This window comes from Cupressus sempervirens, chromosome 3 (assembly GCF_028749045.1).
Source record: "Cupressus sempervirens isolate cs-2001-9-10 chromosome 3, ASM2874904v1, whole genome shotgun sequence".
In the NCBI taxonomy this organism is placed as follows: Eukaryota; Viridiplantae; Streptophyta; class Pinopsida; order Cupressales; family Cupressaceae; genus Cupressus; species Cupressus sempervirens.
The window spans coordinates 180,796,032-180,815,382 of NC_143120.1; the positions used below are offsets into that span (position 1 = coordinate 180,796,032).

Consider the following 19,351-nt stretch of genomic DNA (forward strand, 5'->3'; position numbering starts at 1 on the left):
TGATGACTTTCACAGTTCGGTTCCTTTTAGAGAATATGTGGATATGATGAACACTTTGATGCCCAAGAAAGAGAATAGGAGGGAGCATGACATAAGTGGAAGAGATCTCAAAAATAAAATAAGCAAGTTTACAATACCTACTTTTGATGGAACAAATAAAATTTCAACTAGAGCATGGCTACAAAAATTATAGACTTTCTTCACACTTAACCCCATGAAGGAGAATGATGTTGTTCAATTTGCAAGTCTACACTTGGAAGATGTAGCCTATGATTGGTGGTATCATGGAATGACTACTCAAGGTCATGATCAAGTAACTACATTTGATGATTTCAGTCAAAGAGTGATAGATAGATTTGACCTCAAGGATGATGAAGAGTACTTTAAAGAATTGTCAAAGTTGAAGCAAACCAAATCAGTTAATGAGTATATAGAAGAGTTTCAAAAAGTGGCTATTATGGTACCTAATATGAGTGAAAAGAGGATTGTTTATCTTTTTCTTGATGGTTTAGAAGATTCTGTTAAGGGTTTGGTTAAGGCTTTCTCACCCTCAACCTTACAGGAAGCTATCAAAAGAAGCTTGCAACTTGAAACTTGTGTGCCTATGAAACCAGTCACTAATCAAAAACCCCCAAATCTTTGGCAACATAAGGGAAATTTTTAGAAAAAGACTTTCCCAACACTACCACCAAAAGATGTGATAAATGTGGCAAAAAAGAAGGTAGATGAAGAGACTGGGAGTGAATTACGAAGGAAAAAGCTTTGTTTTACTTGTAGAGAACCATGGGTTCCAAGACACAGATGTTTGGGGAAAGGTCAAGTGCACTATATTGAAGTTGCTTTAGAATCTGATTCAGATGAGCATGAGGAATTTCATGACACTAAGGAGGAGTTAGAAGAAGAGAAAGAAAAAGAAATCAGCAAGGATGGCACTTTAGCAGCATTATCAGGAGTCCCAAGATACCATCCCTTTCGAATTCGAGGGGTACTAACAGGCAAAGGTTGACAGTTCTTCTTGATAGTGGGGTAACTCACAATTTTATTGATGAGGGATTTGTCACGAAAAGAGGGTTTAAAGTAGACGATTTTGAGGGATTCAATGTTACTGTAGCTGATGGATTCACTATGCCTTGCACACGGGTGGTGAAACAACTCAAGATTATCTTAGGAGATTATGAGTTATGTGATGACTTCTATGTGGTTGGTATTGGGGAGACAAATCTTGTATTGGGTGTTCAATGGTTGCACTCTATTGGAGGCTATTACATGAACCATTAAACTATGGAGTTCAAATTTCATTCTAATGGGAAATAAGTCATATTGAGAGGCTTATCAAATGGAGCACCTAAGGCAGTCTCTGCAAAGAGGATGGAGAGGACTTTTTGAAGAGGACAAGTAGCATGGGTAGCAGGAGTCATAATCCATCCAACAAGCTCTCCAAATAATCAAGGTAATTTCCATTTTGAAATTCAAAATATTCTTGATAAGCATAGTATAGTTTTCAATGACTTGCATCTAGGATTACCACCAGATAGAGGTTTTGAGCATGTTATAGAGTTAGAACAGGGTGCCAAACCAGTTATAACAACCCCATACCGCCATCCAAGAGGTTATAAGGAAGAAATTGAAAAAACTATTAAAGAACTCCTGGACATGGGATTCATAAGGCCTAGCTCTAGTCCATTTGCATCATATGTGGTACTTGTCAAGAAAAAGGATGGTACAATGAGAATGTGTATAGACTACAGGGCTCTAAACAAGAAGACCATAAAAAATAGGTATCCCATACCATGCATAGATGAACTCATTGATGAGTTACATGGTGCTGTATACTTCTCAAAAATTGACTTAAGATCAGGGTACCATCAAATTTGAATGAGGAGTGAAGATGCGGAAAAGATTGCTTTCAGATGTCACTATGGGCACTTTGAATTTCTTGTTATACCATTTCGCCTCACTAATGCACCTGCAACATTCCAATCTTGTATGAATAAGGCATTCAGCCAGCATCTTCAAAAAAATTTTTTGGTATTTTTTGATGATATCTTGATTTACAGTAAAACATGGGAAGAGCATCTAAAGCACATAGACATTGTTTTGAGAATCTTGGAGCAGAAATCCTTCTATGCTAAGCTATCTAAATGTGAGTCAGAGATCCTATATTTGGGACATATTATAAGTTCTAAAGGAGTACAGGTTGATCAACAAAAAATCTAGGCAATTTTGGATTGGCCTCCACCCACTAATCTTACACAGTTGAGAGGTTTCTTCGGGTTGTGTAGTTACTATAGGAGATTTGCCAAGGGATTTTCTCAGTTTTATGCCCCCTTGACTAATTTGACAAAGAAAGGAGCTTTTTTTTGGATAGAAGAGGCACAAAAAACATTTGATAAGCTTAAGGAGGTAATGAGTTCATGCCCTATGCTTGCAATTCTAGATTTCTCTTTACCTTTTGTTGTTGAATGTGATGCTTCTGGAGAAGGTATAGGGGCTGTACTAACTCAAAGGGGACATCCAATAGCATTCAAGAGTAGAAAATTAAATCAATCAGAGAAAGGTTACTCCATCTATGATAAAGAAATATTGGCAATCATGCATGCACTTCATAAGTTTAGACAATATTTGGTATGTGGGAGATTCATTGTAATTAAGATGGACCATAATAGCCTCAGGTTCTTCTTGAACCAGAGGGATTTGAATGATCGTCAACAAAAATGGGTAAGAAAATTGCAATCTTATGATTTTGATATTGAATACATAAAAGGAAAGAATAATGTGATTGTTGATGCTCTCTCAAGAAAGCCCACTTTGTGTTCCTTAACATCTATCTCTACTGATTGGAAAGTCTCCATAATTTTAGAGTATGCTAAAGATTCCTTTGCCACCAAGATTTTAGATAAGTTAGTGGATGATAATAGATACAAAGTTGTTGATGAATTGATTTATTACAAGAACAGGATCTTCTTAGTGTCAGGATCAAAAACTAAGGAGAGGATATTGAGGGCCTTTCATGACACACCTTTGGCTAGTCATCAGGGATACTTCAAGACGTACAGGAAAATTTGAGAGCAGTTTTCATGGAAGGGTATGAAGGAGGATGTCCTTAAACACATTAAGGAATGTATGGTATGCCAACAAAGCAAGAGTGAGAAAAATTTTCCTGCAGGGTTGTTGCAGCCACTTCCTACTCCTGAACAAAAATGGAAAAGTATCTCCATGAACTTCATCACTGGGTTGCCCAAGGTTCAAGGTAAGGATTGCATATATGTGGTGGTAGATAGACTAACTAAGTATGTACATTTCTTTCCTATTACATCTGATTTCAAGGCATCACAAGTGGCCGAATTGTTCTTCAAGGAAATTTTTAGATTACATGGCTTGCCTAGAAACATTGTTAGTGACCAGGACAGTAGATTCCTTAGCTCTTTTTGGAAGGAGCTCTTTCATTTGGTAGGAACTAAACTCACTCCCAGTACTAGCTATCACCCTCAAACAAATAGACAAACAGAGATAGTTAATAAATGGATAGAGGGATATTTCAAGAACTATGTTTCAAATAAACAACATGCTTGGGTGAAATGGTTACATCTAGGGGAGTATTGTTACAATAAATCTCATCACATGTCTATTGGTATGCCTCCTTTTTGTGCTCTTTATGGTTATGATGCCCTTTCCTTTTTTGATCTAATACTTTTTGATAGTAGAGTACCTGCAGCAAGTGATTTCGTCAAGCAAAGCCAAGACATAATAAGGTCCCTCAAGGATAATCTACAACATGCACATAACCAACAAAAGTTATATGCTGATAGGAAAAGGATTGAAAGATCTTTTCAGGTGGGAGATTTCATATTTATTAGGTTGCAGCCATATAAGCAAAGCACCTTGAAGAGGAGTGGGGAAGAGAAACTCAAGCCAAGGTTCTATGGGCCTTATAAGATCATCAAGAAGGTAGGAGAGGTAGCTTATGAATTGGAGCTCCCACCAAACAACAAAATACATAATATTTTCCATGTATCTTGCCTGAAGAAGGTTCTAGGCCAGCAAACCATAGTATCTACAAAATTACCACCTCTTGATGATGAAGGGAAATTAGTTTTGATACCAGAAGAGATTTTGGATAAAAGAGAAAAAAGATTGAGAAATAGGAGCATCATAGAGCATTTGGTCAAATGGAAAGGATTACCACTAGAGGATGCAACTTGGGAAGGAGCACATATTCTTGAGAATTCCAACCTTCATTGCTTGAGGACAAGAAATATTTTGGAGGGGAGGACTTGTCATGTCCCCTTTTCAAATAATTAAAAATAATAAACTTTGCTAAGGCAGGCAGGCTCTGAAAAGGTGAAGTTTCAGCAAAAAGTGCTAATCTTTGGAAACCAATGGACTAATAAATAAAAATTATTATTAAATTATATTTTATTAACCCCTCTTGGATGTGAGTTAGGGTTATGCCCTCTTTTAAGGGGTTTGGAGGCACTTTGGGCTCATTCTAGAACTTGATTTTTACTTATTGCTTTGTTGTTCTTCAGAGGCTGCCAAACCTATGGAGAAGGAGACCCAAGGATGGGAGTTTGTAGGTTTCTAGGAAGGCTAAATATGGGAGTTTGAAGCCATTCCATGTGCAAGCTCATGCAGAGTTTTCCCTTGTGCTGAACAGTGCAAATTTGTGAGTTTCGGGTCTATTTTTTGTAAGAGTTTGGTGTTTTCGGTTGAGTATTTCATATCAGTTTGGGTTGCTGTTGTATTTCAGAATTTAAGATGTTAAAATAGAGCTGAATATACATATTGGGACATGGTTAAACTTCTGAGATAGATTATTAGTGTTTTTGTGGTGTTTTCGGGCATTTTTGTGTTAATTTTGGGAGCCCGATGAGCATAGTTTTTGTCCTACATTTGTGAGTTGTTGTGTAAATGCTATACAAATCTAGAAATGTCATTTTTTAGGCCGTTATGCTGCTGAAATTTTTGTAAAAATGTTCATTTTCAGATTTATTAGTAATATGTGAAGTTCTGAAGTTCTTTGTAATATTGGTTGTTTGATTTTGAAAATCTGATTAGAGGCTTGAAATATCATATAAAATCAGAAAAAGGGACATTTCACATAGTATGCATTATCACATAAAAATTTCTCTATGAGCTTAATAGAGCATTTTCCTTTGATTTGACATGGGGCATCATTACCAAATCTAACACTATTTCCATCATATTGAGTAAAGGTAATGAACTTACTTTTATCTCATGTCATGTGATGTGAGCACCCACTATCTATGATCCACTTGTCATTCTTGTTCACATAGTTAACCAATTTTGTTGCTTCATCTTCATCTTTGTCTGATTCATCCTTCATGGCTACATAGACTACTTCATCATCATTCTCATCAGAGTCTTCTTCAACAATGTAACATCTCTTGCCTTTCTCCTTGTAGTCTTTGCTATCTTCTTCTCTCTTATTCTTTTACTTTCTTCCTTCTTTGTAGTTCTTCTTCTGTGTACACTTGGCAGCAATATGACCTACTTCATTGAATTGAAACATATGATAGGGAGCTTACCTTTGAATTTACCTTTGCCTCTATGGAATCTCCTAGCCAATAGTGCTTCTAACTATTCCACATCTTCCTCATCTGTGTTGCTATCACTAGATGCATGTTTTCCCTTTCTTCTCTTTTTGCTTGATGTTTCCTCCTTAGTGTTGTTTATTGTCATCTTGGCCTTGAAAGCAGATTCAAGATTCTCAGGTCTATAGTTATCAAAATTGGATAGCTCAAATGCAGTGAGTCTTCCCACTATTCCTTCAAAGGTTAGTGTGTTTCCTTGTACACACCTTAGCTCTTGGATGGCTGAAACTCTAATAGCATAGATAGGGAGCAGAGTTCTTAAGTATTTGTTGATAGTAGTTTCTTATTCTAGTTGACCACCTAGACTTCTTATTGCACTTACTACTTCTTTCATTCTTGCAACATATTTAGCAGCATTTTCACCTTCCTCCATTTTCATGTCATCAAGCTTTCCTCTTAGGCTTTCTCTTTTTGCTCTCTGAACATTCTGATCTCCTCCATAGATACCTGATAAGGCTTTCCACATCTTGAATGCAGTGTCACAATCTTTGATGTCATCATATTCAGCATAGTTAAGTATAGAGGCAATTTCCAGCATTGCTTGATTGTGCTCCTTTTTATTCAAATCATCTACAGTAAGAGGTCCTGCTGGAGTTACATGTTCTATTCTAATTGAGGTTTGTGCATAGTCACCTATTGATCCAAGGTGCAATTTCATCAGACTCTGCCATGCAACAAAGTTGTCTTTGTTGAGCTTGGGAACTTCTCTCTTAGACATCTTGATCTTGCTACTTCTAGTACCTTGAAACTAAATCAGTAGATGGCTCTGATACCAATTGTTAGGAATGCTTTAGAATAACGAGGGGGGGGGTGAATCAGTTATTCAAGGTCCAAATGTCCTATTCAAACTTTTCACTAAGTATAGTGAGCCCATTCAACTATTCATTCATCCAAGCTTTAACTTATCTAATCAGCAAGTTACTATAAATCAACATGCAAGCATAACACATAAGAAATCAACACATAACACAATGATTTATGTGTAAAACCAATTTTGGGAAAAACCACCAGTAACATGCTACTCAATTCTCACTCTTCTAAAGTGATGCCCTATGAAAGGCCTATCTTGTTAAAGGCTTACAACACACTGTCAAATGTGACCTTTTTAGAGGATTTAACCACCTTGTTAGAAGTGGGCCTCATTAAAGGACTTTAGAACATTCACTTGGAATCTCACCCTGTTAAAGGATTTACAAATGGTTGTTAGGCCAACCTAAGTCCATAGGATTTTCAGATCTAATACAATTGCTAGAGAGTATTAGAAAATCTTGATCTGACTACAACATACAACTTATCTTGTAGATCTCATATCACTTTTCAGCTCATACCCTTGCCTGGCCTTCAATCTCTGCAACTTTGATAGCTTATCCTCCTTTCAAGCTTTGTCTGCTTGAGTCTCCATACTCAATGTACTAGTGCAATCATCTCTTCATGACCACTTATAGAAGCAGAGCCTCAGTGCTCTTCCTTCTCCTAGATGTCACCTCCTTGACACCCTTCTAGCCACTTCGCAGATTTGGCTCTTCAACAGCAATAGTATAAGAAACTCTTTGCTTCTTGGTCTATGACTCCTTAAATAGAAGTCTTGGAGTTCCTTTTCTCATTCGATTCTTCCATTTTTTAATTTCAATTCATGTGGATTAGGTAGGATTCATTGCATCTAACCCATATTTTATTTCCTCTAGAAACTTCTTGAATAATCCTTTAGAATTTGCCCAAAAATGGTTTATATAGGATTCTGCGCCACCAACTCATCATCCTCATCTTCCAACTCGTTCAAAAAATTCAATGCAACCACTATGTCATCTCAGATTTGGTGAATCTTCGTCATTTGAAAGAATGCAGCAGCTTGGCACATACTATGTTACTCGGCATCAACTAAATTTTTCTTGATGTTTGACACCCCTTGAGAATTTTTTGATCCTTGGCACCTAATCTTCACTTGACACTTACTAGAATTTCCTATTACTCAGCTCCAAGTGAGAATTTTCTCGGCTTCAACTAACTTGCTATCTTAGTTTAAGCTTTGCAATCAACCTTGTTACAACTTCTTCCTCTAATGTTTCTAAGTGTGACCAACCTCTATATCTTTGAGTATGTTATCAATACATCATTTAACTATTGTCTTAACTGATCCTTGCACTTCATTAAAACATCATAACTCAACCTTTCCTTTAGGTATTCTTATTACATCTTGTTGATCAAATCCTCTTCATCAATCAACGAAGTGATAGTACTTGGATCTTATAAGAAAATGTCATTCCTACAAATAGCAAGTTTGACATCAATGACAAAAAAATGATTGAAAACATTCTTTTACAACAATCTCCCTCTTTGATCTTCAACAATGAGCTTTCCAATCAAATTTCCAATAGATCTAATGGTGTTTCACACTTCAAGGAGAAAATGGAGATTGAGTTTTAGTTGTTTCATAGATTAACTATTCCAATTTTAGATGTTTGAACTTGAAGGTACCTAAAACAAATTCACAAGTCCTCCTATGGCTATAACTTCCGTATCCAATTCAGAATCCATCATAAAGCACCTTTTCCCTAATCTAGTTGTGTCATCCCCTATTTGATTTGTTAACACAAAGACAAAAATTATACAAAAAAATAACTTATTTACTATTATTTTACTCTTATTCATATACACATCAAATATCTACTCACTACTACATAATGTAGACACCTAAATCTGATTACATCAATAGGTAATCATATTTAGTCATCTCCTAGGACATTATTGATTAAATATTTACTATTTAATTAATTAATCATCATCCCCTAGTTAATTTATTTATTTAATTAACTATAGTCCAATTGATAAAATCAAATGATCACCCAAAATCAATTTATCAATTAAATCCCTCTTCCCCTATTAAATTGATTAAATCATCAAATCTATTCAATTTAATTCCATACACCCCATTTTATTAAATAAATCATTTAATAAAATATCTAAAATCCTAAGAGCCTCCCTAAACCCTATCCTAACCCCTAATCCAACCCATTCACATATACTAACCTCACTTAGCCTCCTAACTAACCCATCCCATCAAAGCTAAATCACTTACCCCCTAACCCCCCTTCTAAGTTAATCATAATCTCCCACCTAAACATGTGACAACTTTAACCATGGGTTAAGACTTGCTAACCCAAACCAAAGTCAACAATCTCATCCTCACCCTCACCCTCCAACATTTATGACTCTTACACCTCTTACATCTCCCTTAATGACTCTTACAAGGCATTTATGGATCCCTTATCTCTTGAGCCTCCTTTGTTGACCATCCACCTTGCCTTACTTTTATCCAATCACCCTTTGACAAGTGTCACCTCCCCATTGGTGCTAAACAAGCACAATCCATGTGCTCCCTTTTGAGTGCATCCTGACTATCCCTCATCATTTCATCATCTTGACATCTTGGCCCTCCATTTCTCCAACCCTTGGCCTATAAATTGAACCTCCTCCCTTCACAAAATCATCCACCTTTCATGCAAAGTTATAATTCTATTTTGGGAGATTAAAAACTACCAAAATACCATCATAATGCTGAAATCCTTCCATACCTCCATTGTTGAAACCCTCATCCACACCCATATTTGATTATCACCCATCTATTTGGAGCCTGAGCACAACATGAGCATACATTCCCTCTCATCAGGGACATAGCTTCGTCATCATGAGAAGCACTTGAGGAGTTTACCATCTTTGGTCTACTTTCCTCAAGTTTGTCTTCTTTGGTCCTATCTTAAGTGTTAGTTTTGTTTATTATGGTTAATACTTTTCTTAATAGCTAGTATTCAATTTACACTACTAAACTAAGTGATACACATACTATCCAACCAAAAATGATACAGGGACTTGAAGACTAGTTTTCAAAGGCAAGTAAAATAGGGGGAAGTTGACTTCTAGAATATGTTGGTCTATCTTAAACTTATAAGGAATCTTAAATAAAATATTTCATTTTCAAAACAAGGAAAAGAATTGAGAACCTATAATATAGTGACTATAGGTTGATGAAGAAGTGATCAACAAATAAGTCTAGAGTTAGTACACTCCCACCTTTTCTAGCTTCCTGCAAACATAAGGTTACATATATTAGCCATTATTCCTATAAGATGTGTCATCAAACAAATAAAACCAGTTTGAAAAGATTGTAAGTGCAATTTTTATAGAACAAATTGACAAATAACAAAATATAATTTTCAAGTACCTTAATCTTCAACAGAGATGTTGTGGGTGCATATCTATCAACTACATTTCCATCGTTTTCAACCAAAAACTTAGTGAAGTTCTATTTTATATCACCAAAAAATTCACCTTTGATTGATTTTAAGAACTTGTAAATAGGGGTTGCATTACTACCATTGACCTTAACCTACATCATCAAAGTGTAATACAAACACAAAAGATAAAATGTAATAACTTTGTTTACTAGTTAAATGAAACTTGAAAAAAAATCCAATTATTTTACAATAATATTGATCCTAAAATATCTAGTAAAGATATCTAATAAGCAATCAAAATATAGCTAATATGCTAACCTTGCCAAAAATGGGAAACTCTGCTATAAAGCAAAGTACATGCCACTTCTACAATCTCCACATTATCACCTAGTTCATGTACATGATTTTGTTCTTGTACTACATTTATTTTTTTTATTCAATTTGAGGATGCATAAGTTTAGTTCTATCTTCCATTATTCTATAGTAGTACATAGATCAGTGTAGTTTCAGATCAGTATCTAGAGTAGGTTCCAGCTTCCATTATTCTATAGTCATCTATATTTACTTAATATTTTTTTCTTTCTACTTTAATTTGATGTCTAGAAATATTTGATTATGTTCCTTTCCAATTCTTGTTCCACTTTGCACGATTATTATTAAGTCTATTTATAATTTCAAAATATCCTTAAGAAATGACAACAGATCGAATAACATTTTGAACATTTATGTTGATCAATGGGATCTAACAAGTAGATGGCTTGTAGTGATTCATTATCTAGGTCTCATTGTCACCAAGATATCATTACTCATTATTTTAACAGTAAATATGGTACAGTTTTAGAGGTAAGTGTCATTTTGTTTGCATGTTTTTATTGTGTGAAATCAGGGAAGATATAAGGTTTCCTTTATTATTATGTTATTGCCATTTTTTTGGTCCACACCATAATCCTATTCTATACCTTAGAGTTGGCTGAGAATCAACAAGTTTTCCTAGAATGACTTTGTGAGTGGTGAATAGGTACTTTCCAAGAGGAATAGACATTTACATTGAAAATGTGGGAGGGAAAATGCTAGAGGCCATTCTCAACCACATCAATATGAATGCCAAGATTCCCTTGTGTTGAATAATTTCTCAATATAACCAAGTAAGAAAAATTCATTTCTCTGATCTTTGGAGTTGTTCTAGTCTATGGAGAGTGCTAATGGGATTGACTTAAACATCACATACTTACGAATGGTTGTACTAATACCATGTACAAAAATAAATGCAAGATTGGAAGGAATGTTATGGAGTGAGAAATCTATTTAACTTGGTAGCAAAATGTGGGAAAATGCAAGGCTTTCTTGTGCTTCAGTATCTCCATCGTATGGAGGAATTTGTTGTGGAGGTAGGAGAATATATGAAACAAGGTAAACTTAAATTTAGAGAAGATGTGACAGAGGGAATATAAAACTTTCTTGGAAGCATTCAATTCTCTTTTTACTTGGGGAAATACAAGAAAAGCTCTTATTCACCTCACACTCGATTCATAAGCACACTGATTTTTCTCATCTGGAAATGTGAACAAAACATTATGAAAAGCCTCTATCACACTAAAAATTCCCATGCTAAAAAATATTATTCTCTAGTAGATTCTAGCTATGGAGAATGAAACTTCTTGTGTGATGTCGAAGTTTATAGAATTATATAATAATTTATGTGTTTTTATAAATATAGATATTTTATATTACTTTATGTAAAAAAATTAAGGAAAGGTACTTTACACTATTTTAGGAAGCTAAGAATCTAAGGAAGAACAATCTGTAGCGGAGGAACAACCAAAACATCAATGTGGACACATTTTTTGCTATGAACCAAAATGACATGTATTGGCACAAACTGGTCAAGTGCACTAGAAACCAAGCTAGGATCAAATATAGGTTAATACATTTTTCCATACAGAATGCTAATTCTGTCAACAAGAAATTGTGATTCTCATTGTTAAGTATGAATTTAGAAAAGTTTACAAAATCGCCAATAGAAACGAAACCATCTTCAAGTCTATGATAATTAATCAAATGATGTTGATGCTGCATTTTAACTAATGGTTGTTTTATTTTTCTTTGCAATATGATATTCATAAACATGAATAGTATATTTTCCTCTACAATATTTATAATAAAAAGAGTTTCCTTACTAAGTGTCAGTTTGTTTTCGCTCATATAATGAGACGTCATTACTATAAGATACCATGGATAGTGATTAAGTATATTTGCAGTCAATATGATAAGAGTATATTTTCTTATGGCTCTTAATAACAAGTGCTAACAAAATCTTATTAAGTGTTAGTTTGTTTTCGCTAATATAATGAGACATCATTACTAGAAGATACCATGGACAATGATTAAGTATATTTGCAGTTAGTATGATAAGAGTATATTTTCTTATGGCTCTTAATACCAAGTGCTAACAAAATATTATTCTTGAAAAGGCATTCAATTTTTTTAGGGCATCGAAAAGGCACAACTTGGACTCTTTTAGTATAAGACACATATCATTTTCTTATATTCTTAAACTATGGTTCCAATTAAAATGACTTTTTCCTACTTTCTCAGATGATCAATCATATCATTAAATATATTTTTAATCTATGCTTTGAATTATATCTAATAAACATCATTAGAATGAGGAAATAATGAGTATAGAATTTTGGATATGAACCTCACTATTTAGTAATCATTATTTTCTCATTTAAATGATATTTCATTGGGAATTAGTTTAAACATATGGGTTATAAATATATATACAGTTCAATCCATAAAACTTGCATTGAAATTCTACATATTTTCTAAAATATTGTTTGAATGAAATTTTACTTTTCCCAATATTATGTTAGCATGTTTGCCACAAACATTTCTATAATTAGAATGAATAAAGGATTATGCAAGAGAAGATCGTGATACTGGGAACTACTAGAAACAAAATTTGGAAATTCGACAAATAAAAGAAAGTGAAAGAAATACCTCCACCGAGACTCTCAATGATGAATTCCAATTCTTTGGTAGCTAAATTTTATTCGATCCTCACTACAAGGTAGATAAATGAAATATTTTTACTTGTTATCTTCACAAATAGTTCATTAGGCATGTGTTCAAAATAGAATAGCATTAAAAATTTCTATAAATGTTGATAGATTTTTTTATGTACTCACAAAATTGAATGATTTCAAATGAACCCACAGAAAATAAAATTTTGTTGAATGTGAAGACTCTAAACTACATTTTAAAGTGATGACTAAAAGGGTTAGCAAAGAAGAAGAAACAACAATCAAATTGTGAAGAATCTTTAAAGCGTGTGATGTATCTAAGTTGTTGGTCTCCTTCATAAAATGTTTATATTTTCAATACAGAACTATGTCCCCTCTCCATAATTGTAAATGATCTTTTCACAACCCACTAGAAGTAGAGATGTAAGGGTATACATACTAATTTCCATATTCCAATTCAGTCAACCCCAATTTTGTAAATGTTTTTTTTGTTCTTTTAATGAACAGATTATCAGATTAGTAGTGCAAAGATTCCCTTAGACTTCACAAATCAAAGAAAAAAGAGGAAAATGATGAGAAATCTACAACTTAGGTGTTGGTTTATTGAAAAGATTGCAACCTAGAAGAATGTTATGAGGAAAGGATGTGGGAAAGGATGTGCCTTTGCATGTGTTACAAAGGCTAGGTCTCCATGAGTTTTTGGATCGATTGGATAAGGATTACAATATCATAATTTTCACTGATTTCCAAAGAAGTTGTGGAGACTTGATCCTAGACAAGCTTGATGTAAACCTTCATATAAAAAAATAGATTCTCATGGATTCTTCTAGGAGATCTGCTCATGATATGTTTGTAAAGGATTTTTCAAAAACTTTTCTTGATTTTAGTCTAAAGGATTTTATTGTAGTGGACCATAATCCTATTGCATTTTAATGTCAGCTTGAAAATGAGATTTTAATGAAAAGGTTCCAAGGTGATTTAAACACATAGAGATTTATAAGTTACTAGACTTTTGTCATGTTGCAGCCATGTGCAAGGACACAAGAAAAGCTATTTCTACCTACTTGAGTTCACCATCACCATCGAAAAAGAGTGAAAAATTGAAAGCAAGGAGTAAAAGATACCTTTGTTTTTGGCAATGCTAAGAATATTTCTTTTTAGCCTTGGCTACATTTCTTGTAAATATCCCCCAAGTTCCTCCTTTGTACATGTTTTACAAAACAAATTACTTATTGATTTGATGAAATCCTTGCCAAATAAATTATGCGATAAGAAAAGTTGCAGATTTCTACCACTTAGTGTTATCACTCGAAAGTTCCAAAGTTTTAATCCCAAGCAAGTCTTTCGATTGAACAATGAAGGAAGCAGCTCAAACCTGTCAAACGTCTGCAATGGTAACTCAAACTACAAACCATATGAGAAATTTCATATAAATATAAATTCCTTTCAAATGTGGACACCAAATCTCCAATGGCAACTCAAAATGCAAACTTAAACAAACATATAAGGGGATTAATCGATGGAAAATGCTACTTCTTACCTCAAATGGCTCCTATGCACATAAAGCACATCCAACGAACTCCTCCGACCAAAAAAGAAAATAAGATGCCACTTTTTTTCTTTTTTGCTATTGAAGCCAATTTGGTCAAAATTTTGACCAAATTAGGAAAAAACCAAAAAAAAGAACTCATAGGCCAATATGGCCTTTGGTCAAAAATTTAGGTTGAAATATATGGGGAAATGTACTAGTGATGTCTACATTCAAAATAATGCAATGGGTCAATGCGAGAATATTGTGAATGGGTATGTCTCTGAATGGACATGTACATTAATAATCCTATGTATTCAGTTGAATATGAACATGTTTCTAATTTAATTGTTCTAGGTGAGTTTCTAAAAACATGTTTCATTTTTATATTTAATTGTCTTCATATTTATTTATTTATAGGTTCCATTATTTTTGTACATTTGTAGGTGACATCTTTGTTGTGTATGTGGATCCTCAAAATTTGGAAGGTGTAGATTATTATTTACTTAGACGCACACAAGCGAAAATTAAGTTGATTGAACCCTATACAGATAATGGCAACCAATCATATCCAACTACTTCAGTTGTTATAGAAGGTATATATTATCCCCTTATGAGATCTATACAAGTAATTAGAGAGTGGGAGATTAATTGTAAAAAATTATTTCTTTTCTATATTATTAAGAATACTCAATGAAGTAAAAATCTTATTTTGTAGGCACCTATTATCAGCAAAAGAAAATTGACCACAATGGTGTTCAATTTGTTGAATACATGCTTGACCAATTTTTTTTGCATTACAACCATTTGGTTTTAGCCACAAAGATTCAGTTTGACATTGTGCCAAAAAGAGGACGTAGCAAACCAAAGTGAAGGTTAGATATTGAGTATGAAAAGTTGTTGGAGATTATTAAAGATAGAGAGGATATTGACCATATGTATCAGCAACTTTCTGATTGATAGATAGGTTTCACTATTCATAAAAATATTTCAAATTTATTTATACATAAAAAAAAATTGTTTACATTGCTTTAAGTGTTTTTTCAATATTTATACATGTTTTTGTTTTTACACTACTTTAAGTGTCTAAATAAAAATAATGTAATTATTTCTATTTACATTTACATTTTCTATGTGCTTTTGCAACAAACTTGGAAAATTATGTAAGACATATTTTCATTAATTTATAGAACATGTAAATTTCTTACGCATTAGCAATTATCTAAAAAATAACGTATAGAAATTTCAAAAACATGTTTCCACATTTACATAGAAATTATTCTATGAATGTAAATATCAAATATATCAACTACCTATAAACATGGTCACATAACTCATGAAAATATCATATATATCAACTATAAATGTAAATGGTCACATAACTCATGAAAATAGCATATATATCTACTATAAATGTAAATGGAAATATGAAATATGTCAAATATGAGTGTGCTATAAATGTAAAATGTCCCATAGCTATAAATCTAAATGATATCATCGTAAATCAATATCAAACATCTAAAATATACTAGCCAAACTCATGTATATGACATATATGAATATCAAACATGATCATGTCATGCTCCACGATGTGATCAACTGACCCGAGATCTCGAACCTTGTGTCCAATATAAGAACAAATGTATCATGGCCATGTGTATAAATTCAATAAATAATAACATACATACAATTAAATTTACCTATGACTCAGGATGACTAGGATCAATAGTTATCTCTCCATCTCCACCCTCAGGAGCTACAGATGTAGTCTGTATGCAATAGAAGAAACAAATGTGTCACAAGTTATAATTTACTAAATTGAATTTAATATTATATTTAAAAATAAATAGAATATCTATAGACAATTAAATAGACATTTTTGTAAATTTTTATCTATGTCTCCTACTGCACAGGATACGTAGGTGTTTGCAAGTCCCCATATGCCATCATCATCGAAAATATATGTCTACCTATCTCACTCAGGTCTATATCACTAAAGGTCATATCTATGATGTCAAGTGTAGGATCCATGAGCATATCTGTGAACAATGAATTTCGTGGTGGGTAAGAACCTACCTTGGTAGGGTGGGTTTCATTTTCCTCAACTGTAGTTTGTGGTGGAGTTGTAGCTACAACATGTATGTCCTCTTTCCCCTGACCACCCTATGCCTCTGATGTACCTCTAATGATACCACTCACATGTGATGACACCACACTAAGTGGTTGTCTAGTCAATAACTGAATAGCTCAATAGACAAACATGTACCAATAGCCCTCAAATAGTCTACTGAAGACTCCATAGAGACATCTATTGGAGATGGAATGTCAACCTCATGATACATATCATCATCCAAAGATGATGTAGCACTGTGACCACTTGTAGATGCAAATTGTGAGCATGTCATGTATCTGTGCACTCGATCAAAAGACATCTCATGTACTCGGGTAGCAATAGTGGCAATCCTCTCATACACATATGTACATGTATCATCTATCACTCTATCTCTAGTTGCAACTACTCCAAATGTTTTGGCATCACCAAAAGGATTGGACCAATCAATACCCATTTATTAATGGGTGCAGTAGCATCTGGGTGTTTGAATTTATCTAAGAACCTATCGTGACCCTGCTCAGCATGCTGTGGGATATCAGTGTAATCAACATCTCAATGTAGATGAAATTATACAAACAATTATTTGTAGAAATATAAGGGGAACTCATCCTTTTGGGGCCACATGTGATGTGTAGCCAACCAATGAGGATAAATGAAAGGTGCCACCAATGGATCAGTACACCTCATAGGACAGTACCCTCTGACCTTTTTGAAAGGCCGATAATATGGGAACATGCTCTTCACACTCTCCAGTGACACCATCTCATCTATATCCCTCCACCTCAAACAACCACTGACACTATGGGATAGAGCGCTATAAAATGTGTCCAAATTGACACTATCATAAGGGTTAAAACCCTTGATAGTGTGCATCATACTGATTAACTCATCTCTAATTGTAGTCACCTTATCCATATGCTATAGGTTAGGTGAAGCATGTAAGCTCTGATCAATAGCATCAAGTGTGCTCTGCAAGCGTTGAATAGTCTCAATGAATAATGTCTACTTATCTTGGGTACTAGTAGTGGATCTATGTGATGAACCACTATGAGGATGACCATGTACACTAGCCTCTCTAGAATCACTACCTCCAGATGAAATAATGATGAAATATATAAACAAACAACACAAGATAGCTGATAACAGAGATCTGCAGATGCATATATATACATATATACACACATTATTATATAAACTAATTAAATCAAAACATACTAAATGAATCTTGCTAAACAAACCTATTGTACAACATATAAAGAAATTTTAACTACACTATATTTTGCTTTCAGTAATAGGTACAAATCAAATTTAGATAACAAGTTTAGGGATTATGGGGTTAGAGAGCAGTTTAGGGTTTAGAGAGATGGGATTTAAGAGTTAGAGAGTGGTTTAGGGTTTAAAGAGATGGGGTTTAGGGTTTAAAGAGATGAAGTTATGTAAGTTAGAGAGAGGTTTAGGGATTATGGGGTTAGAGATGGGCTTTAGGAGTTAGAGAGCAGTTTAGGGTTTAGAGAGCTGCGGTTTAGGAGTTAGAGAGTGGGTTAGGGTTTAGAGAGATGAAGTTATGTAAGTTAGAGAGAGATAGATTTAGGGATTATGGGGTTAGAGAGCAGTTTAGGGTTTAGAGAGATGGGGTTTAGGAGTTAGAAAGAGATAGAGGGTTAATAGTTTGATATCTAGAGAGAGAGAGGAGGTTAGGGTTGGGAGAGATGAAGTTGTGTGTGTGTGTGTGTGTGTGTGTGTGTGTGTGTGTGTGTGTGTGTGAGAGAGAGAGAGAGAGAAGTTTACAAGTTTAGGGATTATGGGGTTAGAGAGCAATTTTTGGGTTTTTTAGGATTTAGAGAGAGATAGAGGGTTAAAAGGTAGAGATCTAGAGAGAGATGAGGTTTAGGGTTGGGAGAGATGAAGTTATGTAATTTTAGAGAGAGTGTGTGTGAGAGAGAAACAAGTTTATGGATTATGGGGTTAGAGAGAGGTTTAGGGTTTAGAGAGATAGGGTTTAGGAGTTAGAGAGATGAAGTTATGTAATGTTAGAGAGAGAGAGAGAGAAATAAGTTTACAGATTATGGGGTTAGAGAGAGGTTTAGGGTTTAGAGAGATGGGGTATAGGAGTTAGAGAGATGAAGTTATGAAATGTTAGAGAGAGAGTGAGAGAGAAACAAGTTCACAAATTATGGGTTTAGATAGAGGTTTAGGGTTTAGAGAGATGGGGTTTAGGAGTTAGAGAGATGAAGTTATGTAATGTTAGAGAGAAAGCGAGAGAGAAACAAGTTTACAAATTATGGGGTTAGAGAGAGGTTTAGGGTTTAGAGAGATGGGGATTAGGAGTTGGAGAGTGAGATGAGGTTAGGGTTAAGACAAATGAATTTATGTAAGTTAGAGAGAAACAAGTTTACAGATTATGGGGTTAGATAGAGGTTTAGGATTTAGAGAGATGGGGTTTAAGAGTTAGAGAGAGACAGAGGGTTAAACATTTAGGGTTTAGGTCAACATATTTGGATTTAAGGTTCAATATAGGAGTTAGAGTATAATTGGGTCAATGTGAGAGCTTTAGTTAGAGTTTGATTAGGTTTAATGTTGTGGTTTAATCACATTCAATGTTAAGTTCTGCTTCTGCCCATAGTTTATAAGGTTCAATGTTAAGGTTTCAATTAGAATTTAATTGGGTTTATGGTAAGAGGTAGAGTCTAATTTAGTTCAATCTAATGGTTTTAGTTACCAATTTCATTTGCTTCAGTGGTAAAGTTTTACTTATACTAGAAAAACTCTTGTACAATCTTCTAATTGTTTTGATTTTTATCAAACATTTTAAACAATAGTTTCTAAACTTTTACCTT

General features: G+C 34.1%; 1 pseudogene; it reads right to left on the bottom strand.

Annotated features, from left to right (window-relative positions):
• The window catches only part of LOC149565380 (RNA-dependent RNA polymerase 2-like), a 37,379-nt pseudogene extending 20,411 nt beyond the window's left edge, over positions 1 to 16,968 (bottom strand).
• Positions 16,969 to 19,351: the final 2,383 nt, after the last annotated feature.